Consider the following 6,994-nt stretch of genomic DNA (forward strand, 5'->3'; position numbering starts at 1 on the left):
TGTGATACTAAAGAGACTCAATGAAAATATTAAGATCACGTGCCTACCACGTGAAAAAGAATTAAATGACTGAAAGAGACCATTTCTATGGAGTATTAAAGGTTATTCATATCTTATTTTGCAGTAGTCACGTGACCTGATAATTATAGGTGAATCTTTTCATTCGCAAAGTCTTTCGACCAAGTCCTCTGTTCGAATTTCTCCCGTCTCTATTTTGTGTATACCTTACCCAAACAGTGACAAGAGACCTGTTTGAGGGCAATACCGAAACAATCGGGATAATATCTGCACCAGAAGTCTCTTTTGAACTTTGATGTATGTTGTCTACCATTCCGGACTTTTCCCAGTCTGTTTCGCCATTGTGGTGTTTCTAAACATTGCTGAGGGGCAGCACGTTGGATTTGGGTACTCCATCACGACCCAGCCAGTAGAATTTTCTAAAGAAACATGCCTTGACCATGGCTTCAGTCAAGGTCGGTGCGGTGCTGTGAGGAGCGGTGCTGTTTGTGGCGCCATACTATTACTTACAGCAATGATACATCGTGGATTCCACGGAATGCATTCTTACTGACTTCGGTTATCCTACTATCTTCAAGCGATCTAATACAACCACAAGTATGACAAACAACATAACCAGATTGAGAAATATATAAAAGATGAATATCAATATCAACTATCTTCTACACACAAACACCCGCTTCATCCCATAGATGTGGTTACAATTTCTTTTAAAATTATTTATTTAATTATTAATTATTAATCAAATTAATCGTGAGCGTTTAATTTGGAAACTTCAAATTCAATTTTGTTTGTTGCCACTGAAGCTAAAGTGCTTTAATGCATCTTGAACGTATGAATTGAAACAAGCACTGATAAACATTCTTACATCGATTGTAGATTGATAAGAGATTTGAACATATCATCATAAATGACTGTCGGTATATTCCGGTCAGAAAGCTTCCTGTTAAAACAAATTACACGTTTTTAAGCATCCAAGAACTAATATTACAATTTCTTAATGTGCAAAAAAGGCATTTTCATTTCTTTATTAAGAGGAATGGTGGCGTATGAGGAGCATAAAAGCCGGGAATAAAAGAAGCAATCTGGGCACACAAGTTCAGGGGCCAAAAACACATAGGAGGTTTTCCCTGCCCAACGACAATGATATTTTTCAAAATAATTTGCATATGCAAAATGCAAAATCCTTTATGGTAACTATATGCAATGCAAATTGCAAATTTTAAAATACAAAATTGTATGAGATAGCAAAGTGAACAAAGCCATTCATCTATTGATGTAAACTGGCTAGGATGTATAGACAACGTACAAACATTAATAGGCGATGTAATATTGTTAGTTTCGGCCAAAATGATTTTAACATCGTATTTATAAAACTTACAACATTTTAGTCAGCCTTGCGACATTGGCCAGTGTTTCGTAAGTCCATCGTCGACAATATGTGTGGAATTCTCCTGTACCATAAGTACACCAACATTCAGCGGGACACCGCTTTGTTTCTGTGATGATTATAATAATGATTATAATGATGATGATCGATGATGATGATGATGATGATGATGATGATGATGATGATGATGATAATAATAATAATAACACTAATGATAATAGTACTACAACTACTACTACTACTACTACTACTACTACTACTACTACTACTACTACTACTACTACTACTACTACTACTACTACTACTACTACTACTACTACTAATAATAATAATAATAATAATAATAATAATAATGGTGATAGGCTGTATAATGGTGATGTTTCAGACAGCTTCAGGTACATGCATTTTTAGTATCTACTTACATAGTTTCAGGTCTAGGAAGGCCATTTATGCACTTTGTGTCAAATGAAACTTTTCGGTGTCCTTAAAATTTGCGGTTCTGGGTAAAATTAGGCTGTGAGGGCGCTTTACCTTTTAGGGACCCCTTTTGCAACCATTTTTGCTTTTAAGTCAATCATACTAGAGATAATCATCAATCATCCATATTCTGAAATGTTCAGCCTTTTATTACATTTGGTGTGGCCACAGCGCTAGTTTTTAATATAGGGGTAACCTGCCCATAGCAATATACAGGGGTCAACAAACTTTTTATCACATGTAATTCACATTTTCAAATGGGTACTACGCACAGGTGAAATAAGCTTGAGATTTCAAATTTAGACAGATGCTGCTATTTATCAGTAACTATGATTTGATAATAAGAAATGATGAAATTTCAGTAGGAGGGGTATGTAACAGCTATTTGCCTAAGCTTTTTGAAACATCACCTTTTGGGGGGGGGGGCTGTACAGCCTATCACAATAATAATAATTATAACAATAATAATAATAATAATTTATTATTATTACATGTATTATTATTATTCTTAGAGCCATTGTGCTGCAACAAACACATGTATTAGCACTAATGCTAATTTTTGGTTAGTGGTTCGCGTTTCTATCCATCCATCCATCCATCCTATAAATCCCCCATCCACACCTGCGAACACCCAACATTCCATACATCCATCATAATTACCGCATTCCGTTTCGTCCTCGTCCGTGTAACAATGTTGGTTTCCATCACATACGTGTGCCATAGAGATACAAAATGGTACATTGGCAGTGTTAAAAGTTCATCCTTTGCATAAGTAGTGTCCCGGACAAATGATGTATGCTTCCCAGAATAAGACATAAACATAGAACTTTAAACAGAGCAAATAAATTGATTCCAATAATAAATTCAAAATGTATAATTGCTTTTTTATAAAAAGAAAAAGACGAGGACACCAGCGAAGAGAGCATAGCAAATGCACACACCACCCTAATGCATTATTAATTAACTCCCGAAAATCTACATGGGCATGAAGCATGTAAATAAATTTGAATACATTAATTTAAAAAGAGAAAGATATCAGACATCCTAGGACCTCCTCAGAAATAAATATCATACCACAAATTTCTTCGTCCGCTTTGTTGATATGGCAATCATTAAAACCATCACATTCACCTGAAGATTCGATACAAAATCCTGTTGAGCCACATGGAAACTCACCCTCGAGGCAAATTGCTTTATCAATAACAAACATTTTAACGAACTATTATTACAGTACATCTTGGTCGTTTACGAGCATTTTTGTATAAACCTTCGTCCTACCAGAGGGGTCGTCTCCTGTTGGACTAAAACTAAATTGGACTAATGGGCGGCTTCAAAACTCGACCGCCGGTTGACCAGCGGTTGACCGGCGGTTGAACCGCGTTTCATTGTTCATGATGCAGTTATGTCTACAGTAGAATTCACCACGACCTTTGCAGGACTTAAACCCCATTAAAAGCTATGAAACTAAGATAACACTCGTTGAAAACAGCTCAACTATGTTAAATCAGATCTTCTCTGGTTAAATCCACACTACACATGTTTCTGTTTTACCTGTGCGATATTGCAATGAGCTGGTATTATAGTTTCAGTTGGGTGAACGATTATAAAGCAAACGAAAGGTAACAATACTGGTGAGCTTTTCTTTCCCAAATGAGACAATAGTCTGCATATTGTTAACCAGCATTCTTGAAAATGAGAAACATAATGGTTGTAGACTTAACACGGTTTGGAAATACTTTCTTCATTTTTTTGGTGTTATCTGTCATTTACATATCAGGGACGTACGACCATTTGCAGATGCCCAACCTACTCAGTTTTTAGCCTGCATGTAATGTATTCAGTATTCTTGATTGACTTCAAGTACACAAAATATCCGTCAAGTGGTTTAGCTTTAATGCCCTTCGCAAGAGAGCGGTACACAGGTGATGCATTCGATTTACACAGAAAATTTTGCAGGCCGTGCCGTGCCCTTCCTTCTTAAAACATCAAAGTGCGAATATTTCCAAACACCTAAATTAGCTAAACATTTAGGACATGTTACAAAACTATATTTTCTAGAATTTCAGAGAGTACTTTAAATATTGGCCGGTTACTTTTCACACAGTGACATTAACTAGGCAATGCCCTATAGCTATAACATACACTCTTTGTAGAGGTCACGCGTCAATGGTGAGAGTACTGTGTATTGTGTATAGGAAAATGAACAGTAACTGCAGTATGTTACACACATGGAAACCAGCTCCAACCGGACCGAACCTGTGGCAACCGGCAGATGAGTTTTTAAGCCAATCTCTAACATTTTTTGTAGTTTTATGAGCATCCTCGTCTAAGCGATAAAAATTGACAACCTACTTTTAATAACCTGGGGGTAGGCTATGTTCTCAAGGTCGAAGCGAAGGGTAATGGGGAAATCATTGATCATCTTAACACCCCTTGAAAAAATAAGAGGCTAAAAATTGGGTAAGATTGTGTTATAATTATGAAAATTGAATATTATAGAGCAAATTAATATCACAGCCTATTTAATTTCAAACATGCATTTTGAATATGGAAGGAAGTTACAATTTACAGCTTAACTTAAGTTTTTCCATGTTGGTCATTATACGGGAACAGCCCATTAGTCTAAAAGGGTGTCGGCCATTTTAGGTTACGATTAGGGGTAGGGTTAAGGGGGTACTACACCCCTGGCCAATTTTGTGCCTATTTTTGCATTTTTCTCAAAAATTATAGCGCATTGGTGACAAGTAAGATATGTAAATTATAGAGGCAAAGACTACAACTACTGCACTGAAAATTCAGCAACTCAAGGCAAGTAGTTATTGATTTATTGATCAAATATTGGTTTTCCCTCATTTTTGAATGTAACTCCACAACTCGTCGTCCGTATTCCATAGTGGCGTATAGTGGGGCGCCGCGAATAAACAACTTTTCGAGAAAATCGGGTTTGAAGAAATGCCAATTTAAAATCGAGTTGTGTAAATCAGACATTCATTATATTTTGTAAATGATGTGAAATTTCTGTAGTAAACTAAATAGATTTTATTGTTATATATTTTTCAAAAGAAATAAATACATACTTTTGCTGGCAAACTGACAATAAAACTATACGTCACTATGGAAAACGAACAAAACGCAATGCCCTATCCTCGTTCGTATTCCATAGTGGCGTATCGACCATACGCCACTTTTTATACACATTTTATAATTATGAAATATCGGCAAAAATGAAAAACATCGTATTCCATAGTGGCGTATAGGTCCGATACGCGTACGCCACTATGACATACGATGTTTTTCATTTTTGCCGATATTTCATAATTATAAAATGTGTATAAAAAGTGGCGTATGGTCGATACGCCACTATGGAATACGAAAAATGTCACTTTGTAACTATACGCCACATTTAATTAATCAATTACTAATTAATTAGCTAATTATGACTGATGAGACTTAGACAAAATGAAAGAGAACATCATTAAAAACATATGTGCCAATTTTCAAAAAAATGACCAAAAATCACTATACGCCACTATGGAATACAGCCGACGAACTGTTGTCTGTGCTGAAATAAAATGTTCAGTGCAGTAGTTGTAGCCCTTGCCCCTATGATATACATATCTTACTTGTCACCAATGCGCTATAATTTTTGAGAAAAATGCAAAAATAGGCACAAAATTGGCCAGGGGTGTAGTAGGGCCTACCCCCTTAAGGTTACGGTTAGGATTAGGATTAGGATTAGGGCTTAGAGTCAGGGTTTAGGCTCAGAGTCAGGTTTAAGTTAAGTTAAGATTAGGGCTTATGTTAGAGGATATGGTTAGGGTGAAGTATAGGGTACGTGTTTAGGCAATGATTAAAATATATTATACTTCTATCGGCTTTTGTACTGTTCAAATGCTAGGTCTGTCATAATCATTTCAATAACCATGATAACACCCATTAAACATTCTTTCATGATATATTACTGGATTATAATGTAGCTTTGAAGGCCTACATTGGTTGTTTGGTTTTTGTCTACTTATGTGCTCAGTGATTTTCATCGCTTGTTCTAGTACACTTTTTCTTCTTATGCCTATTTTGTTCCCCCCCCTTCGTACTGTCTAGTCTGTATTTTACTTGTTCCCCCACGTCAAGTTGGTGTACCTTACCATCTAAAGGTTCTTCTTCACTGAGGAGTCTGATGTCAGTATCGAATCCTGATGCAGTACCGGATGAATCAGTCAAGAATTTTATCCAAATATTACTATTCAATGACACCAGTGTACGTAGCTTAGATGCTCCGGATAGTTTAGCTAATATCGAGCCGTAGTCTGATGAGTCATGACCATTACCAATTATCAGAAAGTCAAAACCTAACTCAAGGTGGAATCTATTGATACGGAGCAGTATCTTACTATATTCAGACGTAGAAATATAATATACACAGATGACATTGTTGGGATATGCAAGCCCGCCCTCCTCGTTTGGAATAGAAGCTGAGGATATTGTTTCTGTGTCATTCATTTCCAAGTTAAAATTCCTTATTCCACAAACTAGAAATGACACACGACAAATAATGATCGATTTCCTTATTTTTTTTAACTGTCATTTTCGGGTTTATTCTTATTCTTCTTATAATTATAAAGTTATTGAAACATCATTTCTAGTCTCAATATAAAAATTAATACAATATATATGAAGAGCTTGTTTCCAAACTATATTAACTCCACAACCACATGTTTCTCTTTTACTTGTGTAATACAATCACAGTTACTTTAACAAGTTTGACATTAGCAACAATGAGTTGTACCATCAACAAGCCATTATTTACCACAACAATGCTGGTTTAGCAATATGCAGACTATTGTGCTCTTTTGGGAACCAAGGCCTCACACAGTATTGTTACTGTGCATCCATCCACTGTTTGCTTTGTAATGGTGCATCCAACTGAAATTACAATACCTATAGCATCACAACCCACTGCAATATCGCACAGGTAACTCAGAAACATGTGTCTGTGGACTTATATTAATGATATATTAATATTAAACTTACAACAACCCATTTCATCGTCTTGATATAAACTGCCCGGAAAAAGGTGGTCACACTGTTTTATACCATCGCACACACGAT

This window comes from Amphiura filiformis, chromosome 10 (genome assembly GCF_039555335.1).
Source record: "Amphiura filiformis chromosome 10, Afil_fr2py, whole genome shotgun sequence".
Lineage (NCBI taxonomy): Eukaryota > Metazoa > Echinodermata > Ophiuroidea > Amphilepidida > Amphiuridae > Amphiura > Amphiura filiformis.